Source organism: Alnus glutinosa, chromosome 1 (assembly GCF_958979055.1).
Source record: "Alnus glutinosa chromosome 1, dhAlnGlut1.1, whole genome shotgun sequence".
NCBI lineage: Eukaryota > Viridiplantae > Streptophyta > Magnoliopsida > Fagales > Betulaceae > Alnus > Alnus glutinosa.
Window position 1 is genome coordinate 23,127,811 of NC_084886.1, and position 23,310 is coordinate 23,151,120.

Below are 23,310 nucleotides of genomic sequence, written 5' to 3' on the forward strand. Positions count from 1 at the left end.
GTGGTAGAAGGAGAGAAAAAGGGAGAGATAACCAAAGCAAAAGCTTTCTTGAAAGTTGTCTAGGATTTGTGTGGAAAAACAAAGGGCCCTTCATGCTTATTTATAGGAGGAAAGCAGGGGTATTTAGGTCCAAAATGTAATAAAAGAATTAGCTTATTGGATAATGTCTTGCAAATTTGGATTTTAGAATTTTCGTCCAACTTGAGGGCAACCTACTCCGAGAATTATTTTGATGGTCAAACCTACTCCGATTGACATGAAATTTTGAGGGTAGATAGAGGACTTCATGATAAACATTTTATCTTTTTGGTTTGTCCCATTTCGAGTTCATTTTGACTTAGTTCCAATCAAGTCAAAGTTTCTGTCTATTAAGCCAAAATATCTTTTATCCACTTTCTGCGTTCACACTTGCTTTATTGATTTTTCTTTCTTGTCATGATTACTTTTGAGATATCCTATCCTTTCATCATTACTCTTGTTTTTTATACATAAATGTTTTCTAGAAGCGTGGAGATATTTTTCTTGACAGTTATTCGTTTAATATCGACAGTTGGGTTATTTAGGCTCAGGTCAAAAAGTCAACTGGTGGACTTTTTACTAACTTTTGCCACATGATAGATCTTTCTTTTTTAAGCACAATGGTTTTTGAATTATCTAAATCTGAGTCTGTTTGTCCTATTTTCGGTTTAACCAAAGTTTAAAGCTTAAATGTTACTTTTAGGTTTTTAAAGGGTTTTTAGGTTTTGATCTTTTAATCTTTCGAAACAACTTTAGGTTTGCTTATAAAAACATGTGGATATTGTCTCCTCAACAATATCAATGATTTCTTAAGAGCTTGAAATTACTGGGTGTTACAAGGGCTTTTATGGCAGTATGAGCAACTAAACAAAGATTGTCACCTTTTTTAATCCAAACTTGCTTATTAGAAGTACTTTTTCCCTTTTTAGACATGACATAATTTTTTTTCATGAGTGGTAGGACTCTCTAATTTTTTACTGATGAGCTTAACTTGATCACATAAATTTTTGACTTGATTTCTAATACCAGGCTCATAATCCCTAGGTACATGCTTTTTATCCCAAGGCTTCTAAGAGCATATTTGAAAGCAGTTAAGACGAGTATGACCACTAATACCACAATAATGACAGAAAGGAATAGAATTGTACCCTTTATGAACAGGCATAGTATATGAAGAATGTAGCATTATCATTACTCATAACATAATCACAAGGTTTTTCCAAAGGTGGTTTTGAGTGCATTAGGGCATCTTCTAAAGACTTAATTTTCTTAATCAACACATCTTTTTCTTTTTCAAAACTTTCAAGTCTTTGAAGATGATCTATGCTTGAAGTTTTACAACTTTCAAATTTTTCAAACAATTTGTCACACATCCTTTGGAGTTCACCTTTTTCCATACCAAGATAGAAAAAAAAGAGGTCAATAAAAAAAAATCACACTCAAGAAATAACTCTAAAACAGAGTGTACTAAGCTCTAATACCAATTGAAAATAAATATTGACTTCTAAATAACCAAGTGTGTGTTTGCGTGCAACAAAATATCTTAAATGTGGAATTTAAAGAAGACAAGATATTTGTTGACGAAGTGAAAACTTTGTGAAGAGAAAAACCACTACAGGGCAACCAAACCCAGGAACTCTACTATTTAAAAGCAAAACAAGTTACAAAGCACTTATACTCACAAAACCTATTGTAGTAGTCATACCTTTAACTATAACACGAAGCCCATGGTGAACACTTCCCAACTAAGTCTCCTACTTGAAGGGGTCTTTGATGGATTCCTTTACCTTAGAGCCGACCCCTAAGATGGACTTCACATGAACTGTTTAGCACACACCGGCAACGGCTAGAGAGCTAGCGGATCTTCAATTCTCCCTAAACACACTCTCTAAGCACTATGGAATTCGATACAGAAATCATGCAAATTACAAGCCTAGAGCCCTCTATTTATAGGCTTACAAAAAACCTAAATCTGCTCAAATTTGAACTCTGGCTATTGAGCGTCCGGACAGAAGTTAGCCTCGTCCAGACGGTCTTTTGTGACTGCCTTCCAGAATAGCGTAATTCTTTCCATAACAGGTCCACTTCCGGATGGCTTGGCCGAGCGTTTGGACAGTCTTCGTTGTAACTCCTTTCCGCGCTCGAAAAGGAAGTCCGGAATATTCTGAAATGTTGGATAGCGTCCGGACGTGTTGCCACGTCGTCCGGACGTCTTGCAGAGAATTCCCAAAAAGTATTGACTAAAATCCAATTCCGTCTAGAAATTGAAGCTTGACCTAGCGTCCTGACGGTGTTGCTCTGACATCCGGACGTCTTCAACGCTGAAGCTTCTAGACACTGCGGGGTGTCCGGTCGCCTTCAAAGGCCCGTCTAGACGGTTGCACAGGAACCGGCTGTTTTGACTTGGAAACTGCATGGAATCTTCATGGACATCTTCTAAAAACTTGTGATCAGTCACATGACTTGAAATGAACACTGTCCATATTACATGAAGACTCTGAATAGAAACTGATCATCCTGTTTAAACTGCAACCATTACATAAAATGTTTTTGTCATCCAGAATGTAGCCAACATAAAATACTAACAGGTGTAACCATATCCAATTATGAGAATTGCTAAAATTTGATATTGTTCTTAATTTTTTAATGCAATTGTTCTTAAATTCAAAATCAATATTGGTGAAATCCTTATCTTGTCTTAGAAAGCTTTTTACCTTTATTGAACTCAAATCAATCTTGTTTTCTGTGATTATGGGAATGATGATTAATTGACGGTCCGTGCCAACCGAAGATGGGTTATATTATTCCATTGATTGTATGTATCCTATTAAAGAATTAGATAATCTATACCTAGGGAAGACAGGTCATACCACATCTTAGTGGTTCAGTGGATGGTCCGTGCCAACCGAAGAGGGATTATACTTATTCTTTAATAAGGAATTTTCTTATTTATTTATAACATGTGTTACCCAGATAATCAACCCTAGAGGGGGGGTGAATAGGGTTGATGGCAAACTTTTCTTTTAATAAAAATTATACTGAATTAAGAATTTAGAACAATATAAAATGCAGTATAATGCAAACAATATAAATATTGGAACAATAATAAAGAGATAGAGAGAGAGAGATTCAAACTCAGCGATTTATCGTGGTTCGGTCCACCTGACCTACGTCCACTCCCCAAGCACACCACTTGAGATTTCAATCCACTAAACCAAACTCCTTGCAGGTGGAGTTAAAACCTTTACACTTCAAGAGTACACTACTCTTCTTCACAAGGTGGAAAATCTCCTTCACACCTCACAAGGGTCACACCAACCCTCTTGATACAATAGATTGTGGATCAGATTTGAGATTTCTCTCACAATGACAATTCTCCTTTTTGAGAAGGATATACAAATAAAGCTTTTACAACAATATCTCTCTCACTAGAACTCTTGTACGAATTGAACTTGAATGGCTCAAATGAACTTGAATATATGAAATGAAAGAATGCTTTGAGCTCTAAGCTTGTTTGTTTCTCACTTGATTGAATGATGGATTGATGATCAAAATGAGAACCAAGGTCATGTATTTATAGGTCTAGAAAGAACATAACCGTTGGAGAGAATTTGAATTTTGCTAGCTGATTTTCCAAGTTGTAATCACATTTTCAAAGTCAGAAATTGTTGCTAGCTAACTTTTCAAATTTGCAAACAGATTTTCAAAGTCAGAAATTGTTGCTAGCTAATATTTCAAATTTGCAACCAGATTTTCAAAGTCAGAAATTGTTGCTAGCTAATATTTCAAATTTGCAACCATATTTTCAAAGTCAGAAATTGTTACTAGCTAATATTTCAAATTTGCAACCAGATTTTCAAAGTCAGAAATTGTTGCTAGCTAATATTTCAAATTTGCAACCATATTTTCAAAGACAAGAATTATTGTTAGCTAATTTTCAAAAGATGAAATCTGATTTTCAAAGATAAAATGATAACTAGCAGAATTTTTAAGCTTGAAATCAGATTTTTAAAGACAAAATAATTTCAGCAGAATTTTTAAACTTGAAATCTGATTTTTCAAGACAAAATAATTTCCAGCAGAATTTTTAAACTTGAAATTTGATTTTTAATGATTTTCGTATTTCAAAAATCCATATATGCAATGTATGAAGGGTCCTTAGTTCATTCTAGAGTGAGGAGTCTCAGGAGTTCAATCATACAAGAGCTTTTGCAAGAATACCCTAATAAAATACGGATTCTTCAATCTTGAGTTCTTCAGAGCTTAAGGGCTTCTTGCTTAGAATTCCAAATGCCTTTGATTCTCTTTGGTCCTTTGAGAATGTGTGCTCGAATGTTCTTTGCAACTATCATACTTGAAGTAAATACATTAGAGCAACAAGATATAATTTGTTATCATCAAAATATTTGCAATATAATCGGATTAACGCCATAGGGCTAACAACATGCATAGAATGAATTTCTTTGATTAAATATGATTAACCATTGATGTGCGGATAGCGATAAAGTCAATACCCTACTCTCTCTCTCTCTCTCTCTCTCTCTCTCTCACATTTCAACTCTCTTTTGCGTTTATTTTATGCACTTTAATCAACAACAAAATCAACCATCTTTTCTTAAGTTATTTTTAATCTTCATAAACTTGATAACAACACCCCTGCAGTACTTGAGGTTCGACACCCTCTATATAGCCTTATCCTACAAGGATTCGTACTATTGCAAATAGTGATTTATTATTGATATTTTTTTTGCTTTAAAAAGACCACATCAATTTTTGTCACTGTTGTAGCATAGTGGTAAGTATTCATGCTTGTCACACGGGTGGCCCGGGTTTGATCCCCGGCAACGGCGCGAAAAATTGATGTGTTCTTGAGTGTATCAATAATAAAATAAACCACGCGCAATAGAAAGAATCTTTGTAGGATAAGGTCTATGTGAGGGTGTTGAACTTCAAGGACTATGAGTTTTTGTTAAGTTATTGAAATTAACTCTAATCTAATTCAAAAAAAAAAAAAAAAGTTTGATTTTTGGTTTTTGAAAAATAAAAGGGCTTCTAATTTAATCGTGTGTGTGTGAACAATGTGTAACAAAATATCTAAATGTGGAATTTAAATGAGACAGATATTTTGTTAATGAAGTGAAAACTCAATTAAGAGAAAATCAGAAGACAAAGCTAGTACAAAGACAGTAACACTCACATACCTTATGCAGAGATCGTATCTTGGACTCTGACACATAACCCAACGTGAACGCCTCCCAACCAAGTCTTCTACTTGAAAGGGTCTTCTATAGATTTCTTTACCTTAGGGCTCCTCCCTAAGATAAACTTCAATCACGAGCACAACAACAACACAACTGTAAAAGCTTGAGAGTTAGTGGATCTTCACAATTTCTCCCTAAACATCCAATCTAAGCTATAAAGAATTCAATACCGAATTCTATAAAGAATCCATGCCTAGAGGACTCTATTTATAGGCTAAGAAGACCTAAATCGAGTCTGTCTCCGAATTCTCTAGGCGGCCTTTGCACAGAAGCATAGAGCGTTCGAACGGTCTTCTGTGCAACTGGCTTTACATAACATGCTCCACGCGTTTCCATATTAAGGCCGCGTCTGGACGGTGTTGCCCTAGCGTCATGACAGTTGCATCTCTGCTGCACGTAACTTCCATAATGAGGACTGCGTCCAGACAGTGTTGCCCTGACGTCCAGACGGTTGCAATTCTTCTACACGTCTTGCCTTATTAAGGACCTCATTCAGACGGTGTTGCCCAGTCGTCCGGACGGATACAACTGTCTTCCCATATACGTGTCTATGAAGGAACACCTAATTCTTCTTGAACCCTCAAGTGCGTTCGGACGTGTTGCCATGACGTCCGGACGGATGTACGTTGGAGCAATGAGAATCTTCTAGACACAGATGGGGTCTGATGTGGTCTTTTGTTTACCAAAACACATCAATAATAAAATTACCACTCGCAATAGTATGGATCCTTGTAGGATAGGGCTATATTGAGGGTGTCGAACCTCAAGGACTATGTAGGGGTTGTATCAAGTTTTTCGAGATTAAATATAACTTAATTTAAAAGATGTTTGATTTGGTTTTTGTTTTCTAAAAATAAATACATAAAAGTAAAAGACATAAAAATAAAGAGAGTTGTGATGAGAGAAAGAATATGGGATTGATTTCACCACTCACCGCATAACAATGGTCAATCATAAATTAACAAGAAAAATTCATACTATGCATGATATAGGGCTCGTCTCACTCGAGTAGTCAAGAAATTACCTCTAAAGAATAAGTATAATCCATCTTCGGTTGGCATGGACCATCCACCTAACCACTAAGATGTGGTACAACCTGTCTTTCCTAGGTATGAATTAGCTACATCTTTAATAGGATACACACAATCAATGAAATAGTATAACCCATCTTCGGTAGGTAAGAACTGTCTACCTAAATTACACTAAACTAGTGTGTAGTACGATCTGTCTTCCCTAAGTATGGCCTATCTAACCCTCTTGATCATACGTCAAACGTTGTATAATCATCATTCCCATAATCACAAAAAATAAGATTGATTTGAGTTCAATAAAGGTAAAAAGCTTTCTAAGACAAGATAAGGATTTCCCCAATATTGATTTTGAATTTAAGAACAATTGCATTAAAATATTAAGAACAATATCGAATTTTAGCAATTCTCATAATTATACAACCAACATGCATAAATCGAAATTCTCTAAATTAAGATACAATCAAACCATTGTACTTGGATAGGGTTACATCAATACCCTATGAAGGGTTTAGCCGCTCATGATGCTGCTGAGATGGCCTCCTGCCATAATTTACTGCTCTTCAACTCTTCAACTCTTCAAGCCTTCAAGAAGTATTTTACTGAATTTTAGCTCTAGGTAGTAGTGTGTTTTTTAAATGTTTAGGTATAACTTAATTTAAAATTTGTTTGATTTTATTTTGTTTATAACTAAGTTAAATGCACAAAACTAAAGACATAAAAATAAAGATTGTAGTGATCAGAGAAAGAATAGGGGTTTGATTTCACCACTCACCGCATCACAATGGTCAATCATAAATTAATAAGGAGAATTCATACTATGCATAATATAGGGCTCGTCTCACTCGAGTAGTCAAGAAATTGCCTCTAAAAAATAAGTATAATCCATCTTTGGTTGGCATGAACTGTCCACCTTGTTAGTTTGTAATTGACATCATTCTGATTGGACAAAATCACTTGTATGTAAAGATGCCTTTTCATAGGGATTCTACTATTCAAAAGAGTTCCAGAGATTCTGCACTGTTTACAAGTCAGAGATTTCGGTTCCCTGCCAGCCGTTCGGACGATGTGTCATCCCATCCGGACACTCATCTGTCCATAGTTCCAGCCGTCCGGACGACGTACCATACCATCCGGACGCCCGACAGACCAAAGCATCATCCATCCGGATGACGTGGATTTTCGTCCGAACTTTCCTCTGCATCGAGAAGCTTCTGTTCCAGCATGCATCCGTCCGGACGTCTCGGCAGCCCGTCCGGAAGACTCTAAGTGATCGACTAGCTTTAAATTTCGTTCCAAGTTCAAATAAGGGAAGATTGCTGCAACCGTCCGGACGACGTGGATTCCCGTCCGGACGTGCTCATTCATAAGGCAAGAATCGCAATTCAAATTCAACCTTCTGGATGCCAGTCTGACATGGTCTGGACGCGCGCTCAATAGATACAGAAATTGCGTGTAGAAGATCAACCGTCCAGACGACCATCCCCTGGGTCTGGACACGCGAAGCCTTAGTAAGGAAATTACTTGCAGTGGACGTGTGACCATCCAGACGACAGTGCCTCACTGTCCAGATGTGGCTCTCAAACAGGAAAGATTTTCAGCAAAAAATCTCGAAATTCTAGTCGCACAGTTGCCCATCCAGTCGGCCTATGTCCACCGTCCGGACGGCCCCCGTATTTATCAAAGCAGTCGCCCATTTAAACCCTCAGCCTATAAATAGAGGCCCCTGGGTATTGAGAACTGCAAGAATTCGGTATTGAATTCCACTAGAGCTTAGAGAGTTATTTGTGAGGCTATTGAGCTGATTTGTTCTCTCTAGAGCCATTATTGTGTGTGATGTTGCTGCGCTTAACTTGAAGTCTATCTTATGGGTTGGCCCTAAGGTAAAGGATTCCATTGAAGACCCCTTCAGGTAGGAAACTTGGTTGGGAGGCGTTCGTGTTGGGTTACACGTTAGAGAGCAAGGTACGACCACTGCATCAGGGGTATGTGAGTATTACTATCTTGTATCTAGTCTTGTCTTCTGAATAATGGATATTCTGGGTTTGGCTGCCCCGGAGTGATTTTTCTCATCGTGAGTTTCCACTTCGTTAACAAAAATCCTTGTGTTATTTATTTTCCGCATTGTTAATTTTTGTTAACACTTTGTGCACACACACACTTGTATTTATTTTAGAAGTCAATTTCAATTTTTCAATTGGTATCAGAGCTTGGTACACTCTGTATAGATTCAATTCTTGAGTGTTATTATTTTGACTTCTTTCTGTTTAAAATGTCTCAAACTCTTAATTTTGTTCCTGCCTTTGATGGTACGAACTATGGCTATTGGAAGGCACGTATGCGGTTCTTTCTAAAATCTATTGACTGTTGGAGTATTGTTGAAACTGGTTGGACTAAACCAGAGGATGCAACACTCGAACTAGTCCCTCAAAAAAATGCACGTCTTTCAAATGATAAAGCCCTCCATGCCCTTTGCCAAGCACTTTCACCATCTGAATTAGCAAAAATTTCAAATTGCGAATCAGCTAAAGAAGCATGGCAAATTTTGGAAACAACATATGAAGGCACTAAACTTGTAAAATCTGCCAAACTTCAAATGTTGATTTCAAAATTTGAATAGATTAAGATGTTGGAAGATGAGACATTTGGAGAGTTTTACTCCAAGATGAGTGACCTAAGAAACTCCATGGTGAGTCTTGGGAAGCCTAACTCGGATGTGAAACTCATCCGAAAGATTCTAAGATCTTTGCCTGAGCGTTTCAGGATTAAGGTGACGACTATCGAAGAAAGCAAAGATCTAGAAGAGATGAAGATTGAAGAGTTGGTGGGATCTCTTCAAACGTATGAGCTGTCTCTGCCCCCGGTCAAGAAGCTGAAGACTATTGCCCTAAAAGCATCCAAGAAGAAGGTAGAAGCTTCATCTGAAGATGACTCTGAGGAGGAAGAAAAAGCTATAGCTATGTTAGCCAAGAATTTCAGAAGACTTATGAGAGATGACCAATTCAAAAAGAAGTTTTCTGAAAAGATGAAGAAAGCTCCCAGAGAAGCTGAACCTGAGGACGAACAAAAGAAGGATCCCAAAGGGCCCAGATGTTTTGAATGCTTAGGTTTTGGGCATATCCGAGCCGATTACGGGAATCTTAAGAAGGGCAAGGGGAAGGCATACAATGTGACTCTCAGTGATGAGTCCGAAGAAGAAGCTCCAGAGTCTGAGAAATTTCTGGCCTTTGTAGCCCCACACGCTGAGGAAGAAGACTCTTATTATTCAGAGCATAGTGATAATGGGGAAAAGCTTAAGGAGGCTTACAAGACACTCTACATAGAGTATAAGAAGCTGAGGGAAGGTCGTAAGCAGCATCTCTGTGTCTGAACAGTTTGCAGACTGAGAAGAGTTCATTGCTGCTCCAAATACAAGAGCTTGAGGAAAAACAATTAGAGACGCAGCTCCGGTTAGAAAGAGTCACTGATGAGAAGTTCTCTCGTATGCTGTCTATCCAGAAGAGCCCAACTGACAAGACCGGTCTCGGATATGTAGCTCCCTCTTCTAATGCTCCCTCTACTTCAAAGACTGTATTTGTGAAACCTACAGTCCCAGAGCCTCCTCCCACTGTTGAAGATAAAGGGAAGGACAAGATCAATGATGATGTTCCAGGCACTCAGAAGCCTCATTCCATCAGAAGATCTCCCATATGCCATCACTGCGGTCTAAGTGGGCATGTTCATCCTTAGTGCTCCCTCCTGAAAGCTCAGAAAGCCAAGGCCAAGAAATAAGTGCCCCAACAGGCTAATCATGGCACTAGACCTACGGCCCAGTTTCAGACTCCATGGTATCAGGCTCTTTATCGTCAAGCACCAAGATATCAAGCTCCTTGGTCTCATGCACCACGATACCAGACATCTCAGCATCAGAGGCCTCAGCAGCGATTTGTACCAACCAATCATAGTGGCAACTCTAAGAACAAATCCAAGCAGTTTAGAAGGCCTCAGAAGGTGGAAGAAGATCAATATCATAATGAGCCACCTATCTGGATGCAGAACATGATGGAGTGGATGATGTCCTGCCAGCAACCACCCTCATGAAGGCAGGCTTGGGTTAAGAAGGACAGCCACCCCATGAAGGGGAACAGACGCACCTAGCAGGTTCGGGTGTTCATGCCTAGGATTTGGTTCCTAATCCTACGGCATCAGGTTTGATTGCTTATCTTCTTGCTATATTTTATATGCAATCTAGGAACCAATTCTGTTTTTGCCCCCTATTTCTCTTGAGAGAATTTTGCAGGTACTTTGTGGGGAAGACAGAAAAAGCGGGTCGAGCGATTGTTTTTCTGTTTTGGCATCATTAGGTTTGTTCTTGCCTTGCATATGATGTCATTTCCATATTGCATTGATTTTTTTCTTTAAAAAATATATATATATATATTGGAGAGAATTTGCAGGATATTTTTTTTCTTGGCATATCAGATATTGCATGTGTTTTCACCTGATATCTCAATTCTTTGTGCATTAATCTACTCAGTTTAGATATAATTGAAAGTTTATGACCATATCTGCCAAGTGTTTTCCTATATATGCAAAAGTATGATAGCTTCTTTTCTCATGAAATGAAAAATGTGCACTATCCACAACTCCCCTAAAGGTACATCTTTCCTTATTTAACTTTTTGTTTCTAGAAATTTTGGATAGGAGAAGAGGTCCTTGATAAGATGGCCAAATTGACCACATGCTAGTTGAACCTAGAACCTAAAAACTTTGGCATTCCCTCTATATTGCAGCATCATAAGAATCAAGCAGTAAATCATAAGAATTATGCGCTTTAATTGTATATTCACTGCTTATGTGCTGAATTTGCTATATGCCTTACCCTCTACGTGCAAGTAAAACATTTACTTTGTCCTTCATGGTACAAGTAAAACAATTAGGTGCTGCATCTCAGGGGGAGTGTATCAGATGAGGGTGGCTAGGCCCTAGTAAGTTATAAGGTTTGACTTTTGACTAATCTGTCACTGATTTTCTCTATTGTCTAGAAAATCTGGTTGCTATCTGTCATGTCATTGAAAGTCATACCTTGTGGGTTAAGTCTTCACACACACACGCATTGCATGAGTTGAGTTGTCTATTTGAATTTTCTATTTCCAGGAAAATAATTGTGCTGAATGAAATCTCAACTCTCTTTTATATCTCTGCTTAGTTTTGAGATGCTATCTGATTGTGTTATCAGTGGATTATACCCGCGTGTTCTGAAACTGACCTGAGAAAAATTAATTTCTGCAATTTTTCATCAGTTTTTTGTTTTTCAGTGTGAAGCGTCCAGACAGTCTCTCTTGGTGTCCTGACGGGTGAAGTTTCGTCGTCCGGACGGTTCAAATTTAGTTCGGACTCGCGCGGTAACCAACGGCTGAACGGTGAGGTTACCCGTCCGGACACGCGTGACCTGTTCGCTAGTTTCCAATGCAGCGCACGTCCGGACGACGTTATTGCACCGTTCGGACGGGGACCCCACAGGATCTATATATACCCCTGATTGCTGCATATCCACCCTACCCCACCAAAATCTCCCTTTTTGGCATCTTGTGAGTTATTACTTGTGAGCTTTTGGATTCATCTTGCTCCCTTTTGTCTTTTTGCGCATTATTCTCAAATTCTAGGTATTTTTCGTTTCTTTTTCTCTTCAATTTATTTTTTAACTGTTAGGTCATTAATTTTTTTCTTGGGATGTTGTTGAGATTGTGAGATGCATATATCTGCTGTGGTGATATTTTTAGGGACTACATTGTGATAACTTCTGTTTATATTTTTGAAAAGTCCCTTTTACTGCCGTTATAATGCCCAATTTTTGTTGTGACCTAACAAGAATATTTTTGGATTATTCTTGGCTATCTTGTTGGTGTCTTTTTGCAGAATCATGTCTGCAGGCAGTCCACAGTGTAGAGTTCGCCAGAGGATTGAGGGAGACAGGGCGGCCATTATAGTCAAGATCATGGATCGCCCAGTCATTGCCGAGCGGAATGTGGTCCGCTCTGACATTATGGTGGCACCTCTGGATAGTATTCATGACACTATCCAGACTTATCATTGGGGGTATCTTCACTCATGTGCCTGTGTTGTCTACATCAGGCTTGTCAGACTTTTCTATGCCAACCTAAAGGTGGTGCAAGACGATGACCACAGGTTGGTACTTCAGTCCACCGTTGGTAGCCATATTATCACTGTTGATCCCCAGATCATCAGTCACTTCATCAGAGTGCCTATTCTCGAGCTGCCTGGCAGTCCTTATAATGAGGTAGTCATTCCTCCCTCTATGGACAATCTCAGAGAGTTCTTCCACGTTGTTCCCCAGGGAGAGGAGCGCGCCACCACCATCAGGATCTGCGCCCTATCTGCTCCTCTTTACATGTTGGCGAAGATTGTTCAGCACAATCTCTAGCCGACAGTCAGGCATAGTGACCTGATTTTGAAGAGGGCCCAGTTCGTCTATGCCATTCATCTCTGCTTGCCCTTCTGCTGGTGCAAGCATATTTTGGGCGTTATTCTGGAGGCCCGTGATGAGAGCAATACCGATCTTCCTTTCGGTTTCCTACTCGCCTAGATCATCCTACAGTCAAGTATCAGTATTGCTGGGGAGCCGAAGATGAAGATTCAGAATCCTATCGGCAAGCAGACTTTGATGAAGTCCAATGCCCAGCTACGGAGAGATGATTCTGATGATGATGCACCTGCTGCCATGCCTGTTGGCTTTCTGGACATGGCCACCTCCTCTCAGACCGTCCCACCTTCTGAGCCGGACGTCAATTATTCTCAGATAATGGAGGCCCTAGCTACCATTCAGGGAGGTATGAGTACCATGCAGCTTTCCATGTCATCCATGCAGCAGTCCATCTCCACCATGCAGTAGGAGGTGCACTCCATCAACCTGTGTGTAGAGCAGAATCAGCTGGACCTTCGGGAGTGTCTCAAGTTCCATCATCCTGCCAGCAGTGACGATTGATGAGTGCCAAATATTGTGTATTTGGACCCCCTGATTTGCACTAGTTAGACCTTTAGCCTTGTTATTTTTCTAATGTTTTGGTTAGTTTTTGTGTTTTCTGTTTCTGTAGGACAATAAGAGAGGAATGACAAATTTCATAAGAAGATAACTGGAAATTCGGAGACCCTGACAAGTCGATCGATCGAACTTAAAATTCGATCGATCGAATATTTGCCCGAAGTCGATCGATCGAAATAAAAGTCGATCGATCGAATTTTCCCAGAAACTGCTTTTGCAGAGCGCGCCAGAACGCCCAATCAAAAGCCAAAAAGCAGTCCTCCCTCTGATTTCCGCTGCAGAACACGCTGGTTTCGTGTTTGGGGTTGTCTCTAGATGCAGAAGAACCCTAGAGGAGGGTAGAGGAGTCATTTCTTGCCATGGCTTTCCTCTATAAAAGCCATAGCCATCCCCTTGTTGAGAGAGTAGTAGAGAGAGTAGGAGAGGAAAGAATAGAGCAAAAACTCTGTAGTTAGTTTTAATTTCATGCTTATTGTAGTGTAATTCAGTAGTTTATTTTCAGAACACTTTCTCTTTGTAGAGCTTTTCTTTCATTTCCATGGTTGTTCATCATTTTCTTGTGGTGTTCTTAGTCATGGAAGGCTAGTAACCTCAACTAGGGTTGAGGATGAAACCTTTCCATTGATGACTCTCACAACCTTGCTGTACCACTTGCACATTTAATGATATATCATGTTAGTTGTTCAAGTTCCATTCATTTAAAGCTTTATCTTTTGCAATGAATGTGGCTAGTGGTGGATAGAGGACATTTTATGTGTTTCAACCGACTAATACATTGTTTTATCGGTTTGAATGATGATATCCATTGTGATTGAATGATACATTGGATGTTTTGATTTCAATCGGTACTCTTTGTGATTTGTCAATGTGTTGGATTCATTTAATGGTTCTTGGGTTTATGGTTAAGAAACTTGAATAACACCCTAAGCTTAATGTTCTTTGGGTGTTCAAGTGGAAACCAAGAGTGTGAGTTGTAGGATTTGGTTTGGTGGATTCCTTAACCTTAGTTCCTTTTATTTTACATATTTCATTACATCTCTTTCATTTAGTCTTTTGTTCTTGAATCAAGTCTCAAACCTTTGGAACTAGGTTAAAATGAGGTTGATTAAGCAAGATACCAATATTTGACCATTTCCCTATGGGATCGACCTCGCACTTGCATAACACTATATTGCAAAACGATTCGTGCACTTGCGAGTATTATTTAAAATACACATCAAGTTTTTGGCGCCGTTGCCGGGGAAATCGGTTCAAAAATTGGTTTTTGTTTGATTGATTTTGTTTTTCTACTAGTTAGATAGATTTTTGTTTCATTTTTGCTGTTGTTTAGCTTCTGTTTTGCATTCTAAGTCTTTTCTTTGTTTTTCCCGGATCTGTTCTGCAGCTTCTGCAACTTACTAGGTGCCCTGAAGAATCGATCGATCGAAAATAAATTCGATCGATCGACTTTCGATCGGTCGACTTAGAATCTGCACTATAAAAAGACGATCGATCGACATTATATTCAATCGATCGACTTTCGATCGATCGAAATATACTTCGATCGAACGATTTCCTGCACAGCAGCAGCTCGGAACTAGGTAAGTATCACTGTTCCAGTATTTTTTTTTTAGGCCATTTTGTTCATTTTTGTTCATAATTTGTTTCTGTTTAATAGTATTTTGCTGTTTGTTTAAATTTCCTTTTAGTTCATTATAACTTAGTTCAAATTCTGTTTAGTCTGTGTTTTATATTATCCTCAATTTGTTTTATTCAAAAAAAAAAAAAAAAGATTTTCTGTTCTATTTTTGTTTCTGTTCCTGGCCCTGCAAATTTCGAACATTCGATCGATCGAATAAAAAGTTAGATCGATCGACTTTCGATCGATCGACCGACCATTACATTCGATCGATCGACCTCAACTCAGAAGGCAGCTCCTGGATAAGATCAGTAGCAGAAAATTTTTACCAAAAATTCTTTTTGGTCCCAACTTGTAAGTATTCTTATCTTTATTTTTACTGCTGTCTTAGTATAAATTGTATGCATTTGTGTTAGTCTTTCAAATTTATCTTAGTTGTGTTATTTTTCTTTGTTATAAAAAAAAAAAAAAAGAAGAGAAAAAGAAAAAAAGAAAATATTTTGCTAGTAAGGATACTTAGCAATCTAAGGGCAATGTCAAGGTGAATTCTGGCAAGGATTGGTCTTGGAATTTAAGTGTGTCCATTGTGACCCCCCTCACCTACCTGGGAATTAGCCTAGATTGTACTTTGGAGAACTTGGTTCCCTATTAGCAAATTGTTTTCTTTATTTTTGTTTGATTGTTTTCTTTGGATTAAACATTTGTGTATGTTTGGTGTATGCTTGGTAGAAGATCATTGAACTTAGACTTGACATCTTTAGATCCCGAAATTGAAAGAACTCTTAGGAGAAATCTTAGAAATTCTGTTGAGATGGGAGATAACATGCATGCTAATGAAAATGAGAGGAATCGGGGAGAAAACATGGATCATACTAGAACACTTAGGGATTTGTTTGCACCCGTTGCAACAAATTCTCCTTCATGTATCGTGTTACCCCCAACCAATGCCACTCATTTTGACCTCAAGCCTCATGTCATTCAACTCCTACCCGCATTCCATGGCTTAGACCTCGAAAATCCTTATAGCCATGTGAAGAAATTCAAGGACATCTGTGCTACCTTCAAATTTCAAAATTTTTCTGAAGAGTCTGTGCATCTTAGGCTATTTCCTTTCTCACTTCATGATAGGGCCAAAGCATGGTTGGATTCAAACATGCCTGGTTCCATCACTTCTTGGGAGAACTTGCTCAACAAGTTCTACAACAAATTCTTCCCCATGTCCAAAGTCAATGAGTGTAGGAAGGAAATAAGTTCATTTACTCAAGAGGAAGATGAGAAATTTTCTGAGAGTTGGGAGAGATTTCAAGAGATGCTGATCAAGTGCCCTCCACATGGATACGAGAAATGGAGACTGGTGCAATTTTTCTATCAAGGGTTAACTCAATCCAATCGTAGCATGATCGAGTCGATGAACGGAGGCGCATTTCTGAGTTTGACGGGAGAGGAAGCGTATAGGACCTTAGATCAGTTATCCGACAATTCCCAACAGTGGGATTTTTCAAGCTGTCGAGATAGAGCTGCTCGCATTCAGAAAAAGGGAGGCATCTATGAGGTTAAGGAGGATGTAGAATTAAAAATGAAGATAGATGCCCTTACCAAAAAGGTCGAAGCCCTAGTTGTTAGCAAATCCATGAATGCTGCCAACCCGTTCCATGTTGACTGCTGTTCCATCTGTGCTAGTCCCTTGCACTTAGCACAAACTTGCCCATCATTGCCAGCTTTTGCCGAGTCACCAATGGAGCAAGTGAACGCTTTCAACGATTACCGAAAGCAAGCCAATGGACCTTTCTCCGAATCGTACAATCCAGGATGGCGGAAGCACCCTAATTTTTCTTGGAAGCAGAACCAGCCTATGGCTCAAGGGGGAGCTCCTCACCAATCTCATACTCAATACCCCCCTGGATTTCATCAGCCGGTTCACCATCAAAGCCGTCCAGCCCAGCCAGCACCATCATACCAGTCCCCCACTCAAGCCCCTGCCTCTTCTTCACAATCATCGTTGGAAGACACTCTTAAGGCCTTCATCCAGATTACCGGCCAATCCATCAGTGACGTGAAGAATGCTACCATGGTGAACACTCAAGCTATTGCCAAGATGGAGACCCAGATCGGGCAAATTGCTAGTCACCTGGGGGAGAGAGAGAAGGGAAAGCTCCCTAGTCAGCCTGTGCCGAATCCAAAGTTGCAATTTCACGAGGGAGGATCATCAAATGCAGTGCATGGACAGGAGCATGTGCAAGCCGTTGTCACACTTAGATCAGGGAAACAAGTGGACAACCAAGTGGTTCAACCGGAAGAGAACCCTGCTGCACAAGGAGAACAAGGAAGCAGGAGCGTCGAGAAGAAAGATGCCGAGCCATCTACATTAGCTCCGACCGTAGAGACTCCTCCTCTTAGGCCGTTTATACCTAGGGCGCCTTACCCTGATAGACTTCTCGCGCCCAAGAAAGGAGGAACATTCGAGGACATTCGGGAGGTATTCAAACAAGTGCAGATCAACATTCCATTCTTGGATGCCATCCAGCAAGTGCCGTCTTACGCCAAGTTCTTGAAGGACTTAATCACCGTCAAGCGGAGGAACAATGTCCCGAGGAAAGTTTGTTTGACCGAGCAAGTCAGTTCCATCCTCCAATACAGGCTGCCCATCAAGTACAAGGACCCTGGATGTCCTACCATCTCTTGCACGATAGGAGTCAGCCACATTGAGAAGGCCCTGCTTGACCTTGGAGCCAGTGTCAATCTCCTACCCTATTCAGTTTACCTGCAATTAGGATTAGGAGAATTGAAGCCCACCTCTATGACATTGCAATTGGCTGATCGGTCAGTGAAGATACCACGGGGAATAGTGGAGGATGTTTTGATTAAGGTGGATAAGTTTTACTTCCCCGTGGATTTCATAGTGCTTGACACCGAGCCGGTACAGAACGTTGGAGTTCAGATACCGGTAATCCTAGGGCGACCATTCTTAGCTACGGCTAACGCCCTGATCAACTGTAGGACGGGAGTAATGAAGATCTCTTTCGGCAACATGACGGTAGAGCTGAACATTTTCACCATCAGCAAACAACCGAGGGAGTATGATGAGATCAACAATGTCTGCTTGATAGAGGAAATCCTGGAGGAAAGCATTGAAGAATCAAGCATTCAAGACCCCTGGAAGCATGCCTTGCTCAATTTGGAGAGGATCTGGACTTGGATGTCCTGCTTGAGCAAGCAAATGATGTTTTGAAGTTTGCTCCTCTGGAGAGCAAGAAGGAAGAGGAGGCAGCAGTACCTGAGCCTCCAAAGAAGGAACTTAAGCCCTTACCGGACAATCTCAAGTATAAGTTCCTCGGTCCAGCAGAGACTTTGCCCGTAATCATAGTTTCAGATCTTCACACCGCTCAGGAGGAGAGGTTGTTAGATGTCTTGAGGGAGCATAAGGAAGCTATAGGCTGGACCATTGAAGACATTAAGGGAATCAGCCCCTCGGTGGTGATGCATAGGATACACTTGGAAGAAGACACCAAGCCATCAAGGGAGCCACAGAGAAGGCTCAACCCGACCATGCAAGAAGTCGTCAGAGGAGAAGTCATCAAGTTGTTAGATGCTGGCATCATCTACCCCATCTCTGACAGCAAATGGGTGAGCCCCATTCATGTCGTGCCCAAGCGAGCTGGAGTTACAGTCGTGCAGAACAAGGAAGGCGAGTTGGTTCCAACTCGAGTACAGTCGGGATGGAGAGTCTGCATTGACTACCGCAAGCTGAACACCGCCACCAGGAAAGATCACTTTCCTCTTCCGTTCATTGATCAAATGGTGGAGCGGTTGGCCGGGCACGAGTATTATTGCTTTTTGGATGGTTATTCTGGATATAACCAGGTCCCTGTGGACCCTGAAGACCAAGAGAAGACGACCTTCACTTGTCTGTTCGAAACGTTCGCCTACCAACGCATGCCCTTTGGCTTATGCAATGCACCAGCTACTTTTCAGCGGTGCATGATCAGCATCTTTTCTGATATGGTAGAGCGTTTCCTGGAGGTGTTTATGGACGACTTTTTGGTTTTCAGGTCATCTTTTGAGGAATGTTTGCACCACCTCACGTTGGTTTTGGAGAGGTGTAAAGAGAAGAACCTAGTGCTCAATTGGGAAAAGTGCCATTTCATGGTGCAACAAGGAATCGTGCTCGGGCACGTCATCTCTCGTCGGGGGATTGAAGTCGACAAGGCGAAGGTAGATCTGATATCCAACCTTCCTCCCCCACGGACAGTGAAAGAGGTTCGCTCTTTTCTGGGCCATGCAGGATTCTATCGGCGATTTATTCAGGATTTCAGCAAGATCGCCCGGCCCTTGTGCAAACTGTTGGTAAAGGAGGCCCCTTTCATTTTTGATGAAGATTGTAAGAAAGCATTTGGGGCCTTGAAGGCTATTCTGACGTCCACACCCATCATTCGGCCCCCAAGCTGGGGTACACCCTTCGAGATCATGTGTGACGCGTCCGATTACGCCGTTGGAGCTGTGTTGGGGCAGCGCATTGACAAACTTCCCCACGTCATTTATTATGCTAGTCGGACTCTGAACGACGCCCAGCTGAATTATTCGACCACTGAGAAGGAGTTGCTGGCAGTCGTTTTTGCTCTGGACAAGTTTCGATCCTACCTACTAGGATCGAAAGTCATCATCTACTCGGATCACGCGGCATTGAAGTATCTTTTTTCCAAAAAGGATGCTAAATCTCGCCTCATCCGGTGGATTTTGCTCTTACAAGAGTTCGACATTGAGATTCGGGACAAGAAGGGGTCCGAAAACGTGGTGGCTGATCATCTCTCGAGGATTACCGTGGACTTCACGGAAGAAGCCGCCCCCATCTCTGAGACCTTCCCCGATGAGCAGTTGATGCATATTGCTCATACTCACTCACCATGGTTTGCTAACATAGTGAACTATCTTGTCACCGGACAAATGCCTTCACATTGGGGACGGCAAGATAAGTCCAAATTTCTGTCCATGGTGAAGAATTTTTTCTGGGACGATCCTTACTTGTTCAAGTATTGTCCCGATCAGATCATTAGGAGATGCATTCCCGAGCCTGACCAATCTAGTGTCATTTCCTTTTGTCATGATCATGCCTGTGGAGGCCACTTCAGTGCGAAGAAGACCGCTGCAAAGATTTTGCAGTGCGGATTTTACTGGCCTACCATCTTTCAAGACGCTCACACTTATTGTGTTGCATGCGAGCGCTGTCAGAAGCTAGGGAGTATTTCACGTCGAAATATGATGCCCCTCAACCCGATTCTTATTGTTGAGATTTTCAATGTATGGGGCATTGATTTCATGGGACCTTTCCCAAACTCCTTCGGCTATCTGTACATTTTGGTTGCTGTGGACTACGTGTCCAAATGGGTAGAGGCAGTTGCTTGCAAGACCAACGACCACCGAGTTGTGGTCCAGTTTTTAAAAGACACTATATTTGCTCGTTTTGGTACTCCTCGAGCAATTATTAGTGATGGTGGAAAGCACTTCTGCAACCGGGTCTTCGAACAGCTGATGAAGAAATATTGCATCACGCACAAGGTTGCCACTCCTTATCACCCTCAGACGAGTGGACAAGTGGAGGTTTCAAACAGAGAGATCAAGAGGATTTTGGAGAAGACGGTGAACCCGTCAAGAAAAGATTGGTCTCTCCGGTTGAACGATGCATTATGGGCATACCGGACAGCGTTCAAGACACCGATTGGCATGTCACCTTACCGTATCGTGTACGGGAAAGCATGCCATCTGCCTGTGGAGTTGGAGCACAGAGCCTACTGGGCCATTAAGCAGCTAAATTTCGATCTCACAAAGGCTGGCTCACAGAGGAAGCTCCAACTCAATAAATTGGAAGAGCTGAGGAACGATGCCTATGACTGTGCTAGGATGTACAAAGCACGGATGAAGAAGGCCCACGACCAGAACATATTGAGACGATCTTTTGAGCCTGGTCAGAAAGTCCTTCTTTACAATTCACGTTTGCATCTGTTCCCAGGGAAGCTCCGATCTCGATGGACAGACCCTTTCGTAATTCGATCAGTGTTTTCTTATGGGGCCATTGAGATTGAAGATCCAAAAAATGGCAGCATGTTCAAGGTGAACGGGCAACGACTAAAGCCATTTTTAGAGTTACAGAGCTTGGAGGTTGAGACGACCCTTTTAGAGGACCCGAGTTACTCGGAGTGATTGTCGTCAGGATGGAAAGTCTGGCTGAAGACTGAAAACTTAGCGCTTGTGGGAGGCAACCCTCATCATCATTTTTTCCTATCATTTGATCTTCTTGTGTTTCAGTTGTGATTTTCAGGACAGTGTCCGCCATTCAAGTTTGGGGGAGCGCTTCTCTTACAAGTGTGCCCAACTTGCATCACCCTTCGGTATTGTATCTCTAGCCACATTGGGGACAATGTGTTATTCTAAGTTTGGGGGTGGAGTAGACATTTCTGTCTGTTTTCATTTGATTCTAGTTTTGTTGCCTTGTTAATACTCATTCATAAAAATAAAAAAATAAAAAAAAATAAAAAAATAAAATGCTTTATTGTTAGTTGAGCATGGTTACATCTTGCTTTATTGTTAGTTGAGCATGGTTACATCTTACTATGGTTTGCATCTCATTGGTTTGTTTAAAATGTTGAATTTTGCATATCATGAAAATCTGAGATCTTTTGACTCATCTTTGGATTAGAGAGACTTGACATGTTTAAACTGTTCATCACAAGCACATTAGCATTTGTTTCTGTGGGGTATGAGATTTGAATTAAAATTTATATGTCTTGAGATTTGTAGGATGACTTGTTGATGAATCCTTGGCTTATTGTTTAAAAAAAAAAAAAAAAAAAAAGCTTAGAATAATATCACCAATTTGACTTTTCATTGAGTAACCGGGCCCCTTGCCTCATTAAGCATTGGGTGTTCGCGTAAAAAGATGAGAATTTCAGCTTGGATGATTGTTTGGCTAGTTTGACTTCGTAGCCTTTTTGACTTGAGTAATTAAGCCCTTAGGGATGTCTTTACATCTAGTGCCCTAAAACCATCTGGTTTGGGACTCACTGGCCCAACACTCGTTACATAGGTCAATTAGAAAGCTTAAAAGAGTCAAACATTGCACAGCCGACACAAAATAATAATAAATGATAATAAATATATAATGAGCCTTGGTTATTTGACGGAAGTCCTGCGAATTTTTGGATATATGTGCTTTGAAGAAAATCGAAACCCCATGATTCTATGCTATTCACACCTTACACTTTTTGAACATGTGTTGTCTCAATTTTCCATCTATGAGTTGATCGATTTTTGATAACATGATAATGTGATATTCATTTTGTTAAACATGCTCATGATGTGTGAACCATGTGTTTGAATGATGATTTTCGCTCAATTGATAAATACGGCATTTCAGTGTTTGTGGGTACCACTTCTGGCAAACCCTCACGAGACTTCACTCGTCCACTAGGGAGTCCTAGGGGTTTAAAAGGCTTATTGCATATGCTAAATGCAATCGTTTCTCCCACGAAAGAGGACTTATGTTTCATGCTTTGATTTTGTTTTTCATTTTGTTTTTGCTAAGGGACTAGCAAAATGTAAGTTTGGGGGTATTTGATGAGTGCCAAATATTGTGTATTTGGACCCCCTGATTTGCACTAGTTAGACCTTTATCCTTGTTATTTTTCTAATGTTTTGGTTAGTTTTTGTGTTTTCTGTTTCTGTAGGACAATAAGAGAGGAATGACAAATTTCATAAGAAGATAACTGGAAATTCGGAGACCCTGACAAGTCGATCGATCGAACTTAAAATTCGATCGATCGAATATTTGCCCGAAGTCGATCGATCGAAATAAAAGTCGATCGATCGAATTTTCCCAGAAACTGCTTTTGCAAAGCGCGCCAGAATGCCCAATCAGAAGCCAAAAAGCAGTCCTCCCTCTGATTTCCGCTGCAGAACACGCTGGTTTCGTGTTTGGGGTTGTCTCTAGCTGCAGAAGAACCCTAGAGGAGGGTAGAGGAGTCATTTCTTGCCATGGCTTTCCTCTATAAAAGCCATAGCCATCCCCTTGTTGAGAGAGTAGTAGAGAGAGTAGGAGAGGAAAGAATAGAGCAGAAACTCTGTAGTTAGTTTTAATTTCGTGCTTATTGTAGTGTAATTCAGTAGTTTATTTTCAGAACACTTTCTCTTTGTAGAGCTTTTCTTTCATTTCCATGGTTGTTCATCATTTTCTTGTGGTGTTCTTAGTCATGGAAGGCTAGTAACCTCAACTAGGGTTGAGGATGAAACCTTTCCATTGATGACACTCACAACCTTGCTGTACCACTTGCACATTTAATGATATATCATGTT